Raw genomic sequence first — 16,431 nt, forward strand, 5'->3', positions numbered from 1 at the left:
TTCTCTCGCTGTTGCATCGAAACGTGTTCTAAGCCTGGGATGGCGTGCACAAGGTATAATTGGCTCTCTGTGCTGTTCCACGTCTCGTACACTGTCCTGTGTCTTTTCTACATTGCTATCGCATCTTTTTTTTTTCTGCGAACCGTAGATTGCTGAAATTCTTGCGCATTGTTCATAAAGATTTGAGAGGTGAGAGAGGAATTCAATTTATTTCGAGTGTAATGCAAGTTAATTTATTCTGCGTGTATAGGATGCAGAGTTTGAAATAAGCGTACAGGGAACAGCATATGCCTTTGAGGCACATTTTTAAATTTGCGGGATAAATAAGCATCTATGAGGTAAACACGTGTACCAGATTTCATTGTGATATATGGCAGGGAGAGGAAAGAAGTATTGCCTCAAACTGGCATTATTTGTTTTAGTAGTCTTTACAAAAATTAAATGCAAAATGCATCATTCCTAATTTCCCGTAAAACTTCCCAAAACGTCTCTAGAAGAAGGCAGAAACGTATATTAAAGAACTTGTCGCGTTATTCTTATACTAGCATTCATACTGAAGCTCAAACCTGGAGCTTAACTAGCATCGGCAGGAGTAACTAAGTGAACCTGCGGAAGGAGCGAATACGCCCACTGGTGCTCTAAATTTTTCCCAGGATTCTGAGGCTGCGCTGTACCGGGTACGGACAACAACTTGGAGTGAGGCTTATAAGAACGCGCGTGAACGAAGGCATTCATTGTAATTTTCTAATCCAAGAGCACTTATGAGGTTCTTCTTCATTTTAAAAAAAGCCAAATACATTCTTGAACAGATAGTGAAAGTGCAAAACGTCATTTCAAAGCCAATGTATATTTAAAACATCCCAATATGTGCTTCCCAGATACACTTCAAAAATGCACGCTATCTTCTAGATTCTTATTGTAGTAAGTTAACAAAGACGAACATCATTTAATCGTTTTAGAGTCGCTCTATTACGCAAAAGCGAAACCAAATTAGTTAAAGAGTTGAGGGGACATCTGCTCTATCATGGCTCTCACACGCTTAAACCAATCAAAATAAATGAACAGGGTTAAACAAGAAGCGAAAAGATAATTTTAAATCAAACGCAAATTAATAAAATAAAATAATCCACGTCCTGCACACTGCCGAACTACAGAGTGATGGTTTGAGGATACGCATGACATAATCGGTGCACAGTGAAGCCGGAGAATCAGCTTGACAACTTTTGTTTACATGTATCCCTGTGGGTCTCGCCCCGAGCTTAACCCCGCACCCTCACCTAGCTGTATCAGTGCCACCGAGTCCACCTTACGTCACAGACCGGTGTTTGTTCCTAAAGATGTTATCAGCTATGCTCTCTATTGTAGGAAAATGTCTCAGTCTAGGCTTCTGCACAAAATTTAGAGCAGCCGGGGGTATATTAGGTGCTTCCGCACCTTCATTTAGGCGCTCCTGTCGGTACTCGCGAATCTACAAGTACAGCTTGGATAACATCATTTTAAACAATATAACTCAATATATTGTAACAATATGATATAATCCAAATATATGTTATGTTTTACCTCCTTGTAGAGGCTTGTTCCAGAAGTTTGAAGAAAAATTAGAGACGGCGATTTTCTGTTCATTTTTGAAAGCACTTTTGTGGATTAAAAAATTCCAGATTTAAGACAGTGGTTATTGAATTTTTCTAAAATATATATATGAAAATATTCCAACATATTTTTTAGCGCGTAGATTCTTGGCTGTCTTGCAGACTGCAAGACAGCCCTCTAGACAGACCCCTCGTTTTTTTTTCCAGAAAGAGGTGAGTTCCTCACAATGGCGGAAATAAGGCTGCGTATTTTTCTTACCTTTAGTTTGAGCACGCTAAGTTGTTCATCATGGTTTGAATATCTCAATTCTTACGTCACAACAAAGTTGCGAAATAGCGCTGCGCGCGAAGACGCTGCCTCTGCCAAGAATTCGCTTATAATATTTTCTCCAGAAATGTTACCATTTGGAAGAAACACAACTTATTACTAGTGGCCTACTCAAAAATCTGCGCAAAGTATAAAATAACCTAGAAAATCAAAAAGTCTGAAATATTCCGGCCGTTTTATCTCGCGTGGAATCACCCTTAGAACGTTTCTCCTTTCGACCTTTCTTCGCCCCAGATTTCTTTGCGTCGTAAACCCCCCTGCATAATCACTTAGTGAGAATGACTAGAGCAGAACTCAGTTTTCGCTTGCAGTATAAATCAAATCTGTGGCTCCTTCTCTCCATGTTCATGCTTATTCAGCAGCAAGATACGCAGTGATTGCTGACATAAATGAATTTAAAATTTTTGGTGCGCCTTGAATCATACTTCGTATATCTAAAACGAAATAGAACTCTGGAATCGTTGCTCAGAAGTAGATGACGGTGCTGCCTAGCCTCTGCGATACGTGCCAGAAATCTCAATTGATTACTAACCACAATTTACTTACGAAATCACTTGGTTATATGTCGACACATTAATTTTTTTTCTCGCCATTTTTCTAGCTTAAACAAAGCTCTGTTTGCAATGAACGCTGCGTCTTTGTCGGTAAGAAAGGCAATCTATCGATGCAGGCCAATTTGGTTTTTATCCTCATGGTCCCTTTAAGCAACTCCAGCGCAACATCGTGCAGTGTGTTTTCATTTCAACATCCTTTCCGAACTATTCGCTTGCGTAACATGGCAACAATATACATAAGGCGATAAAGAAGAAAGCACGTGGTGTAATTCTATATAATGCACTAGATAAGCACCTAATAAGTTCGCTTTTAGTGCACAGTTGCCATTCCACGCATTTTAGCGCTGTGTGTTTGTCTGCTTGTGTGACTGCCTGAAGCCATGTTTATGCTTTGCTGTTCACCTGCCCACCATGATAGGCGGCAGCCCATTTAATCGTGATAGGCTCCTCGGGAAGGGCGACCTGCATCGCAGCTAAACCCATGAAACCCAAGTCCGACCTATGGTAACACTTGCCATAGCATGAGCCTTGTGACAATGCGCCACTGCTTACCTGACCACCGGACGGCTTACTTGTCAAGGTGTTGCCGGCGAGCAGGTGAGCAGTGGCGCAGTGGAACAAGGCAGGTCCTACGGCAGTTGTTTTGCCATGCCCTCGTTTCACTTTTGCATGAAAGAACACACACACCCACAACCAACTTATAGCAGAGCAGGGCAGCACTGAAACACATCATGCGAGCACATACACCCTCATTTAAACTAATTACCCAAACCGACTGACATTATTTTGTTAGTTTTACTCTCTTCTACGCTTGTCTAACTTCAGGCGCGTGGTAGGTCTGCCGTGCGCCATACCATACATAGATGTATGTTTTGGGCATTCAATTTAAAACGCTGTGGAGGGGGAGCCACCTTGATCGTTTTTAAGTTTTTAATTACCCAACTGACCACTCCTATTTATGAGTTCTGTCTAGAAATTCTTCGCTTTATAAGCAAACGGAATTCCTGTCCAGTTTACTCTTCCCCAGTTTTTATATCTGGCCTTGCGTCTTTTAGTCAGTCTCTGCATTCAAGCCACTATATTTCCGAATGTTTTGACTAGAGCCTACGTCCGGCTCGTTCTCATCACCTTCGTAATCTCTAATCACTAAAACTTAAGAGGTAGCGATCATTCCTACTTATGCACTGGTTTTGCTATCGGAGATTACAGAAAAAAATCGAATTTTTACCCACATTTACACACAGGTAGCACATGCGAGATCATAATGATTGAATTAAATTTCTTTTTTGGAAATTCTAGAGGCCCGTGAACTGTGCGATGTCAGTGCAGGCTAAAGAACCTCAGGTGGCCGAAATTTCCGGAGCCCTTCACTGTGGTGTCATTCATAGCCTGAGTCGCTTTGGGTAACTCAAACGCAATAAACCAAATTTCTTTTTTTTTTTAGATCACGTTCTAGGTTGCCGTTATACCGGTTCAAATTGCCTTTTCCACTATCTACGCAGCTAATGAGTCGGGTTTTCTTCGAATTATTAACTCCATCTCTGAGCTTCTACCTTATTTATTCGGCGTTTACTGCGCTTTATCTCAGTCTCCTGATTTTCTGCACACTTACAAAACAGCCTTATAGCATTTTTCTCACTTCCAGTAAATGCACTTTTTGATCAGGTCTGTAAAAAATTAAAGCTACTCTTCCTTTTCATATAGCTACGCCCTTAACAAAATATTCTAAATTTTCCTGCGCTTCAAGCGATTACCAGCCCATGCCTCCCCTTAGAGAAAACTATTAGGTTTGGTATATAGAGTGGGATATTTGTACTGTATTTTAAACACATTTTGTATCCTTGAAAGCACTAAAGATATGCAGGAAATGGGTTCCTGAAATTTCATGCTTGGTATTCGGAATCTATTCTTAAAATTTGTCATAAACACCTCACTTAAAACATACTTCGAACACGTTTCAACTAAGTGAAAAAATTATGAATGCAGTTTTAGCATCCTGTCAATGTATTAAACGTGTACATTCGTAAATATGGATTTAATTCGTCCGAAGTGTACTTGAATTTTAACAGACGGGCAGTTCTTTTAAACGTATTCAGGAGAAGGCCGTTAATGCCTCATAATGTGGTGACCAAGGAATGTTAGGAAGTGTGTCAGCGTTTCAGCGTCACTACTTAAAACAAAAGCTGTGGCAAGGCTGGGAACCAAACCAGGGCCTTTGGCATTTGAAGTGGAGACGCTACCACTTCGCCATAAAGGCTCAGGGTTCTAGCATGAATAAAGGCGCATCTAGTGAATGCATAGGTTTCGTAAACAAAATAAAAGATAAAAAAGAAAGAAGGCAAAAATAGAACAGAAATAAAAAGAAAATTAACAAAAATAAAAATAAATATATAAGAAATTAAATAAATAAAACAATGCGATAGGAAACGCTTTCGCCTTGAAAAATTTTAGACAGCCAAAGTGCCCCCACAATTTTTTGCAAACCCTTCTAGCTGCCGTTGAACAATCTAATGCTCGAAATCGAGTTTCGGAAAATCGCATTTTGGTGTTTGCCAATGTATATAAAGTGTACTTTCGTAAATACGCAATTAATCCGTCCAAAGTATACTTCAATTCTCCCAAATAGGCAGTCCGAGTAAGCACATTTCCATCACACTTCAAGCTAGGGTGGAACAATCTAGGGCTCGAAATGACGTTTCGGGGAAAAGTGAAAACGCTCCCTTTCCTGTCGTCCTCTCGTTTGTAGTAACTTATCGTTTATTGTGACTTATCGTCCTTTTGTTTATAGCAATATGGCGGCAATGGCGCCTTGGGTACTTCCGGGCCTGAACATGCCAGTGAAAAGGACACCGCCTTGCAAGGCCGACCGGTTCCTTTAAACGCGCGTGTATTTGTCAGTTGATAGTTCGGCTCCTGACTTCTGCCCGACGCAAGTTACGACTAGCAGTTCGGTTCTAGATCGCCCCCAGATTCGAACGCGACCTGTACGGCACTTGTTCGACAATTCGGGAGTTCACAATATATAAGGCGAACCATGTGTGGCACTTGTCGAATTTGTTCGCTGCGTCATTTTATGTCGGCATTCGCCGAGTGGAGATATCTTTCCCGTTCCGATTTTGTCACGCGACCTTGTGATGTCATAGACCTCGTAATTGATGGCAACTACGTGTATTCTAATGAATGGGTGCCTTATGCTTATCGCTCATAGCCGTGTCAGTCATTAGTGACTGACACGGCGACACAGAAGGCACACAAAAGACAGGACTTCTTCTGTGCCTCCTGTGTCCCCGTTTTCTTGTGCCATTACCAGTTTTTTCTTTCAACATGAACGAACTCGCCCAAACTAGAGTTTTACTTGACCGTACTTCCATTCGTACCTCTATATTGATCTATACTGAATTATCGTGCCTCTTCAACTTTGCGCCAAGCGTCTGTTGGCGCTTTTCTATGTGCATTTCGCTATCATTTATACACACAGCTTGATGCTTGCATTCTGTCCCCCTAGATGTTTGGTGGCCTCCTAAAGTAAACATCTGAGCAGTACTATCATTCACTATTTTAAGCCTGAGCGATCAGTGCTGGAAGAGATGGAAGTATGGAGGCATATTATCTTAGGAGATTAATTTTATTTGGTAGGTTCAGCCTATAGCGACATATGATGTTATTTGCGTTGTTTATTTTTTACGAACACTGTCAGACTGTGCACGCCAGTTTAACGTCTGTTAGAGAATAACCCTTTGACATCTTACGGTAGAGACGACTTCAGTTTTGCTTACTCTAATAAAATATCTTTCTCGCGCTGATGTTGCTTATTTTAGTGTGAAGATTATGCCTTTTTTTAGTTGTGTTAATTTTTTAATAATTAAGTTGAGACCAATTCAGCGTGTGTTTCGGGAAGTCATTTGGACGTTTAATTATTTTATTTACATTCTTTCCTATGGTCAGCTTTGTTACTTTATTGGTAAATGCAATGAGATTTACAAAAATGGGAACAGAAAAAACTCATTTATATACAGTGGGAACAGACGGGGACCTATAATCCGGCCGCGTGAGACACCGGAACTTTTTCTGTTCCTGCAAGGCATTGTTGTGGAAAAAAGAACTGCGGTGATTCATATGGGAGTCTATTAAGGAAAGCCTTAATGTCATAATGACCTATAATGACCTATAATGTCATAATGGCGTCGCATTTTTATAGGAAATTTTGATTTAATAAATCAAACGCTTTCATAAAATCAATATATAGCCAACGAACAGAAGCCTTTCTTGAAATGTTCCAATATTGATTTCTTTTTCTTTGACTAGGGCCATCTCCGTAGTTATGCTTTGCCTGAACCCAAACTGGCAGTTGGACAGTATCGAATGCTTAATAAGTAACTTATTTATCCTTGTGTATATTATTTTTTCAACACTTCTAGAGAGTGTTGGCAGTGTAGAAATTGGCTTGTAACTTTAAATATCAGAGGCGGCTTTGTCAATTGCTATGATTTTAGCTATCTGCATTTGTATAGAAAATATGCAGCAATTGAGACAAAAGTTGTATATGTATTCAAGTATCGGGGCTATTAGACCAATTATGTAACCGAGTGATTTGATTTGAAGACCACTTTTTGTTGTGCCTTGCTGCCTGTATGTGAGGACACAAATATGAATTCATTGTCATCAGTGCGGTATATAAACAAACATTCACGTACAGTAGGTGCCAGGAGGTGTGTTGATATAGTAAGTCCTAGAAGGTGCACAGATATTTGATTATATTTGTAAAACATTCAATGAACACATTTGGAATGTTTATTGTCAGTGTGTACTAGAGCACAAGAGAAGCGGAACAATTATTCACAATATGGCCTAGCTTTCTCCAGTTATAACCAGACGCACTTTCGAAATCATCTGAAAAGGCATTGAACAAATAATTATACATTTCACTTCTAAGCTCGCAATTCACCGGATTCACCGGATTGCGACAGCTTTTGTAAGTTTTTAATTCAGACTCCTCTCTAGACGATACAAATTTAGCCTACAAATTATCTGTAGAATTTACTTTCCTAATTAAATATGGAGGTATTCATGTTTGTTTCGTGTTTTCGGGTATATATTTCAGAAACCCATCGATCGTAAATGAGTGAATTTTGCGTATAATGCGTCCTATGCGGTATTGGCAGGTGTAAATATTAGTAAATCACTAAAATCGGTGTTCAAAACAAAATTTACTAAATCTTTCACGAGTTTAGAATTAATAAATCAGGAGTATGAATAAACCTGTTGTGTATTATTGTCGAAATTTTTATATGCCAAGAAAGTAAATATAGGAAAACGATTACTAATGCCTGACATCAGTTTACCAGCATTTACACGGTTTATATCGGCATTAGTAATCAGCAGGTCAAGTGTTGAAGACTTTGAACAGGATACACGCGTTGTTACTGTGACAAGAGTAAGAATCTTGAAGATGTCTACTAGCCCTGTGACGTCATTTTGCATATTAGATAAGAACTGAACGTCAACGTTAATATGACCTAATAGCTGATTGCATGTTCCGACCACATGGTCATCGCGGTAGTGGCCTATAGCTTAAAGCCTCCTTCTCGTATTCAGGTTGTGCATGTCGCAGGAGAAAATTTTATCGATTGGTACCCCTAAGGCGCAGTATGCTGGGCGGTATACTTTTACACATTGAGGTCCGAGACGCAAAACTGAGCACAGGGCTAAAGACAGCTAACGTTGTAATCGGATGGTCATCACAACAAACGACTAGGGAGCAGCCGATTTGTATTCGCGACGTGCGCGGTGGAAGATGGGGGGATCGTAGATAGGAGAATTCATACAAGTAAGTACCCTGCAGCCGATTCTCCGGACGGCGCCGCGCACTCAGTAGATTTTGAACGAGCTGCAGACACTTAACGCTGCAGAAGCCGTAGATGCTCACATGCACGTATGATTGCATGCCAGATGCCTTGAAGGATTACGCCGAAGCGTATTCATCAGACAGTGTCGAAAAGAAGACACAACGCAGTTAGAAACGGCAGATCTTTTGCAAGCGGGAAAATTGTTCCCAGGTTGAGAATCCTTTTCGGGCCGGGGATACGGGCAGCCGCAAAAGATCATTTCGTCACACGCACTATTCTTGACGCCTTTGTACTAAAGGAGCTGGCGGGACGGCAGCGCCTAATGCGGCCCACTTGAGGGCCACGGAACCCACTGCACCCCTTTGCGCCCGAGGGCTTTCTGATTACAGAAGTAATTGCAAGCCAGGGGAGCTTGCATAATAGACCTCGACTCTAGTGGGCACGTGACCCATCTCATTATAGCAGTTGCAATTCTTACCGCTCCTTGTCACTGAAGCTAGTAGCCTTATGACAGTTCATGTTTTTACGTTGGAGGATTCGTCCCACACGGTATCTTCAGTCCTGAAGCATGAATTCAGAGCACGTTGAGGATAAGAAATAGCAGTGGGGATTTAACTCGCGTGCTTCTAGTGCACTTCATCCTATGCGGATTTTTAAATGCGCTAGCTTCCATTAACGCTTGATCTGAACGTAATTCCAAATCTTCTATCTGAATTCACGAAAAATTTCGTCTAATTTGCGATATTGTTTTGATTATCATTTGTGACAGCACAACGCAAATAATTGGTCGACCGTGGATATTGATAAACTGTTAGGATCCGGCCACCGACTAGCTGACCGTAAACCGGAGACTTGGGTTCATTCAGACTTCAATATAGAATAAAAGGCGAAGATTAAATTCACATTTCTTAATTTATTGCAGGACTACACGCTTTAGCAGACATAATAAAAGCATTTTTTGTTGCTTTGTTATGGCGGATTAAGATTTGGTGGTGGTGGTTACCCACTGGCGACGTTCAATTATTTTGCAAAATTTATCTGTTTTTGAAGCTCTCTCAGACGCAACAAGAGTTGAATTCATTGCTTGCGTGTAGCGCAATTAATGTGAAATGCTCATTAGAATTTACTAACTAAAGCAGGGCCTGAATATTAATGCGACATGGCAGGTTTTTTTTTTAGAGAGGGACGAAGAGCTGGATCATTCTACAGGGTTAATGCTCATTTCTATCACACTGACACAGTGCTCACGACTGCATAGTCTGTGAAATACAATTTCAAGAAAAAAACGAGCAATGCGGACGTTAAAGAAAAGTTAGTTTTGGAGAAATAGCATTCCAATGGTTACAACGCAGGGTATCTTGCAAAAATCCACGCGATGATTCACCCTCTTCAGCGGGGATGAAGTTACAGTCACAGGTGCACGGAGAAATAAAGCAGTTCTTAGCTTGTAGCGCCCCAGTTACGAAGTGGTGTTCTTGGCCTTAAGGCACGATAATGCAGAGGTGCTCTGGCTTCTTCGTTTCGGTAATCCCAGAGCAAGAGAGGATATCGGTTTACTTTGCGGGCTCGGCGTGCTAATTTAAGGTCAGTGCAATGGTAGTATTCACGAACCTGGGTATTGGGTGTTTTGTGTGATACTTGCTTCCAATTTTGCGCTCCAGTTTTTCTACGATTGAAAGTTAAGATAACCCATAGCGTGAATTGCTCATAACTGTTCAAATGCTACCTAGTAAGACTTTTATTCTAATATAGGCATACATAACATAATCATGCGGGAGGCGAAGGGAAATATGCTATAACGATAAAAACAAAGTTAGTCCCAAAACATCTTTGTGCCATGCTAGGTGAAAATTCCGTCTTCGGGTGAATAACAGTTTACTATAATTGCTCTCTTTCTGTTTTGAGAAATGAACCAAAACAGCACGTCTTATCTGATACGAACATTTACTAGGTTGCGCTATTGCCAACTTTTTGCTATGCCAAAAATGCCGTGTTAGCTATTTACTTCCTATGTTTCCAATATAATTCTCAAGACATTGTTATTCAATTTTTCTGACCTCTAAATATGTAAAATGGACAGAAATACTAGAAGTTTTCTTTCGGTGTTACAAATATATATTGTTAACGTTCAGTGGTAATTGAGACACACTATACAAGCGCAAGTACTTGTCTACCCGAATTAGCTGTTTGGAATTATCTCGAGATTATAATGGTATTTTTTTGGGGTCTACCACCGTTTACCAGTGGCGTTGCCGTTCACTGAAACCTATATCAAAGTAATTTGCATGTAGTGAGAGAGTAAAGGTACACGTATAGAGCATATTTCCTGAAACATGGCGCCAAAAAAGGGTTTAATTGCTACTTGTAGTCAATTAGGGTATTTGCGGTTGTCTGCAAAAAATTGCTAAATTTTCAAGCAGCTTGACAGGCTTGAAGGTGAACCCGCTAATGCCCCCTTATGAATTCGTGACGAAGCATCATGTTCCTCACATAGCCATAATGTCCACGTATCTAGTCCACAAGCCAACTCATACAGAGTACCATGTGGAAGCCCTAACTAAAAGCCCATACTCTTTTCCATCATCAGAATCCTTAAGGAGTGGTACTTATAAACCGTTTCGGCCGCACAGATCTCAATGAGAGATCTGTTAAAATGGGATTATGGGTTTGAAATCATCTCCAATGTCCTCGACGTTAATATTTTTTTTACTCATCCACTCATTATATGGAAAGGAAAATGATTGGTGTAACGTTAAGAGATCGGAAGAGGGCGGAGTGGGTGAAGGAACAAACGCAGGTTAGTGACATCTTAGTTGAAATCAAGAGGAAGAAATGGGCTTGGGCAGAAAATGTAATGCGAAGACAAGATAACCGCTGGTCCTTAAGGGTAACGGAGTGGATTCCAAGAGAAATCAAACTTAGCAGGGGACGGCAGAAAGTAAGGTGCGCGGATGAGATTAAGAAGTTTGCAGAGATACAGTGGCGGCAACTGACAAAGGGCAGGGTTAATTGGAGAGACATGGGAGAGGCATTTGCCCTGCAGTGGGTGTAGTCAGGCTGATGATGATGATGATGATGACTCATTCTACCAATGAAGCTAACGACCACCTTTTCAATAAGACATTATATAGCTACGAGGTGGCAAAGCCGAGGAACAAAATGACATGATTACCATTGAAATATTATTTTAATGGCTGCGGGCCTAGCACAAGTGCTCCGCCCTGCGCCACAGCCCGGTTCTTCATCTATTCCGTAACAATGTAATAGGTTTGTGTATGAAACAAAAACTACCATAATCGTAGTCAAAAGCATAACAAAAATTGACTGTCCGTTAGGAAGGTGTGAAATGACTACAGGCGGGCAATAACGAGCTTAATAAATATGCATCTCTATTATCAGAGTTCCCGCGTTCCCTCCTAGTTGAGTACTGATGAAAAGCGAAGTTCCGGCCGCTCATCTTTTTCTTTTCTTTTAAGCTTCATGCTGTTCTGTTTGATGTTTGAAATATTATGTTATCCTTGCTCTACCTTCTAGCGCAATTACTGTATTACCTACCCCTACTTCTTCAACATTCAGTCGTGCGCAGCAGCTTTGTGGAAATAAAAAAAAATCCATTTTTGTATTTCAGTTCACTCTTTTTTCCTTATAAACAAAATACTTTGTAGGTATTTGGTGCCTTGGCTGATCACAGAATGTTTTTCCTTTTATTGGTTTAATTCCTAAGTGAGCAACTGAGTGATATGCGTCATTTTTGGCTTTTACCTGTGAGCGCGTGCACTAAGCTTCTTTAGTTCCTCATGGAATGAACAAAATATGGCTGCTTATTGCGGCAATTATTGGTTTTTATTTATAGCCACGTGCACTAATTCGGAAAGATCAAGGATTGTAATCCGGACGTTCCCAACCGGACACGAAATGATACTTTGAACGCTATAAAAACTAGAAAAATGGGCAGCTCTGGCACTGAAGACGTCCGTGATTTTTGCAGCCCCGTCAGTACCGCCATGCATGAGGCGAGAAGTCGCGGGTATCCTCATGATTCTTGCCATTTTTCTTTTTAACGCCTCGACGGTGCATTGGTAACATGGCTGTGTCTAATAAAAAAGCTCATAGAATTCCGGGAGCTTGGGGTATTTTCGTGGTCTGCAAGAGAAGAGTGATTGTACAATTTTTTTTCTATTTATTCTTGCGCCAGAAAGTGCAAAAATAAAAAAAAATTAATTGCGTCAATATTCCTGTTTCTTATTTTGATTTTGCTCTTTTTCTTCTGTAGTCTCTTATCCCTACAAGTTATTTATCGCCTTTTCAGGCAGAAAAGCACGCCTGTAATTTTATCCTTGTTTTTGGTTTCCCTTTTTCTACATTTGCTTCACAATATTTATTTTCGGCAGCATTCTCAATTACTGTTTCCTCTGTTAAAAGTTATAAACATTTGTTGGAACAGTTCTGCAAAATGTTTAAAGGAATGGATAAAAGTTTTGCGATTTCGATGGCTGCTATTTATGCTCCCTCTCCAGCCTACGTGGCTTTTACTGTTACTACGGATGTCATTCTAAAACATACTCCACACTCGGTGAACGCGGAGGTTTCAACATCCCCACACGGCGACGGATTGGCCGTTCGGCGTAGGAAGATACGCCAAACTGCTAAAACTATAAAGTGCTGCGCGCAATTCATCTCGCTTCTGCCTCTCAGCATTGGACTTGCAGGGCTTTCGACACTGGTAAAAAAAACTGTTTCCTAAAAATACCAAGAAAACAAGCGAGAACGGAATTTTAGCTGCTTTAAGTTTCCAATAACTCTGCTTAGTAATTTAGACTTGCTCTTTTTATCAGTGAGCATGCAGTCTCAAGTTATAATCGATCGAAGTTTTATTGCCTTGCCGCAGTGAATTAGCAGCAGAAGCACGCTTCTGCTTCTAGTTCGAGGTGTCGAGTTTCTCACCATTAACTTTCGTTACAGATGAGTGCAATGGCGGAGCGTAAGTTAGCAGGAAACGATGATGACGAGCCTGGCAGTGACTTAGATTCAGTGCGTCAATGTTAAACAGCGATCTAGAATGTGCGAGAAATTTTGTTGGGAATATTTATTTATAAGTTGACACAAAATGGCCGTTTTTAATGATTTCCGCTGGGAAATGAAGTTAGAGGAAGCGCGTTTTTTTTTTTAGATTGAAGTTCTTCCTCGGTCTTCACGGTAACTGGAAGCTACTGAAATTCCGCCTTCTCGTTCACGTTGTTTTCTTTCCCAGGCACCTCGTTTCTTCAGATGCCGCCGTGGATATTTGCATAAATTGTACCTGTTCAAGCTTTGTTGAGGTGTTTCATGGTTTGATAAAAATGCTGAAGAAATCAACAGTCTCCACATTCGAGGAAAGCATCGCTGAATGTAAACGTTACTTTTATCCTAGCCGTGATCATAGACAACAAAATTCTTCAATAATATTTTAGATAAAACAGCATAACCGAAGGTATTAATTGCAATGCCACATTACCACATGAAACTGGACCATTGGCGTCTGTAGGTTGCGTAACTGAGAACTATCTGGGTATTGATTAAAGCGATGGAGTTCTCCTTCTTTCACCTGGAATTTCTTGTTACTTGTAGACAAAGGTTTCGGACGGTTAGTTTTTTCCAGTTTCTGTAAAGTTGACTCTTATTTCGCATATATTTAAAGACGTTTTCTTTTTACCAAAACATTATCAAACAGGGGTTTTTTCTTTCTCCAATGCACCTGTGGGCTCAAAAGCGTGTTCGCTTCTGTCAGACATAAACCATAATGGGTAATTTATTAACTTATTCTTGTTGGGCAGAAGCCACAAGTGGCATCATTTCATGCTGCAAAAATGTCATACGTAGCTTGATAGATATGTGAAAGCTACCGGTGCAATTGTTTATTTATTGCTAAGAGAAAGAATGCCGGTACTCACCGAAGCCGTTTCCGAAACTTATGCTGCTTATAAACACAGAAAGTTAAAATAGGAAGCGATTTGTGTTTTGTGGAACACCCAGAGGCCATGCAAACCATTCAACGATGGTGAACACTTGTTGCGCCATGTTGAGCTCTTATCAAAAGTGAAACAAGAAAATATTGTTTTTTTTTTCGCTACAATCTTTGCGTGAGCCCCGAGGGAGGCAAAAATCACTTTTTTTGTGCATTATAGAGTCAATTGTTGCAAACAGTAACAGAGAAAAAACGGTTAAAGGCGCGCTTTTCCGGCTTCTTACGATGCGATCTGTGTAAACAAATCAGTGGCTGTGGTACTTTAATCGGAAGGAAAAATGTTCTGACTCCGCAGACACAGAAAGGACTGGTCGAGCGGTATTCAAAAACCTATGCGGGGTATTGCCTCGCTCATATTGAACTAATTTAGGTCCGACGGAAACGAATGTACATGATGTTCATGGACGGTTCAGCACCCGCTTAGCGTAAGGCTCGTTTCTTCACTTATTTATCATGACGAAAGGTGCTTAAAATTTTGTATGTGTGCCTAATACCTCGAGGTTCTTACAAGCAAAGGGCGAACAAGATTGAAATTTTGAATTCAATGTAAGCTATCTGTATTTCTTGGCTCATTTATTTATGCAGACTAACCAGCAAATAGTACGTGGCCTCTGGCTTAAGCGAAAATGCTGTTACTCGTCGTGGTTAGCAACATTTATCTGCAATGTAATTGTAAGTAAGGCGCGGAGTTTTGGGTGATGGGCATTTCCATAGGTTGGAAGGACCAGAAATTGATTTCGCGTCAAGCAGTATGCGTCAAATGCCAAACTATCAACCTCAACTTAATATATGACGTAGCAGAGACTATAGTGCCGAAAATGTATGCCTTCTGCGAGCCTCCGTCAGAATTTCGGCAGTTTTAGCAACAATAAGAGGATTTTTAACGACGCCCCGTACCAATTCCTAAAAGCAGATTTTTCAAGCTATAAACATGGTCCGTTCAGCATAGCAATACCAATTTTGGCGGAGACTAGAAAACAGGCCTCTTTCCGTTCTATATCCCATCCGCTCTTTTATAATCACCGTTGTTCCCGTCTCAGGCCCACACAGGAGGCGATGTTTACGCAATACTGGCTTAGCGTAGTGACGTCAGTGGCGGGAGTTGCCATGCGCGCGCCAAAGAAGCGCGCTTTTCCAAATTTGTGCACGAGATGTTTACAGAATGAAGAGCCTCAGCGCCGAAGATAATCACGTTTTAAACATTCAAAGACTCATACAGCAATTGATAAAGCCTCACTACAAAGCTATATCTGCTCTCAACTGCCTATATAGAATGTATAGCATTTCACTACTGGGAAAAAAATCAGCATCTACTAGGTAACATGAATCACATTTTTTATGTGTTATGTTCGCAAGCACTTGTGTTATTCATCCTCAAAAGTGGTGTTTCCAGCTGAAAAAGCCGGTTTTTACGAATAGGTGGCAGACTTTGCTGAAATACCGAAAATAATTATTACTAAGTGTTTCGTGGTACTGCTTAAATAAATTCCCGCCTTAATTGAAAAAGTAAAAAGAACGCGCACTTTCCTTCCAAGCTGCTCCTGAATAAAAGAGAATTTAACGAATGAAATATTAACAAGTTTATAAAACGTTTAATAAACATGTTCAATCAAGCCTAAATTCACGATTGTGAATATTTTCTTACATGGCAATAGTAGAAGAGCTCGAACTAACGCTTTCTTTCCGCCGTGGTGGCTCTGTCACCTTGGAGCTCCGCTGCTTCTCTCACCAAGTTCACGTAATCTAATTCCTCCCGCGGCAGCCGCATTTCAATTGAGGCGAATTGTAAAAATTTCAATGTGCTGCGCGATGTTACCGCAGGTTAAAAAGCATCATGGAATTGATATAAATTAATCCAGACTCCTAACTATGGCGACCCCCGAAGCCGATGTGCCACTTTGGGACGTTGAACTGTACTATTATCAATTCACACTGCCGCTCTCTGTCGACGTGAGATGTCAAGATATGATCCAGTTGCCGGGACAATTGCTTTTCTGATTATGCAGCTTCATCTTATCGTATGCAGACCAAACTGACGTTTAAATATTTAGACTTCTACGTAAGACGTGTGCGCAAGACCGGTTGGAACATGGATGATTAACGTCTATCA

Source organism: Amblyomma mixtum, chromosome 8, assembly GCF_055824585.1.
Source record: "Amblyomma mixtum isolate Tamu chromosome 8, ASM5582458v1, whole genome shotgun sequence".
Lineage (NCBI taxonomy): Eukaryota > Metazoa > Arthropoda > Arachnida > Ixodida > Ixodidae > Amblyomma > Amblyomma mixtum.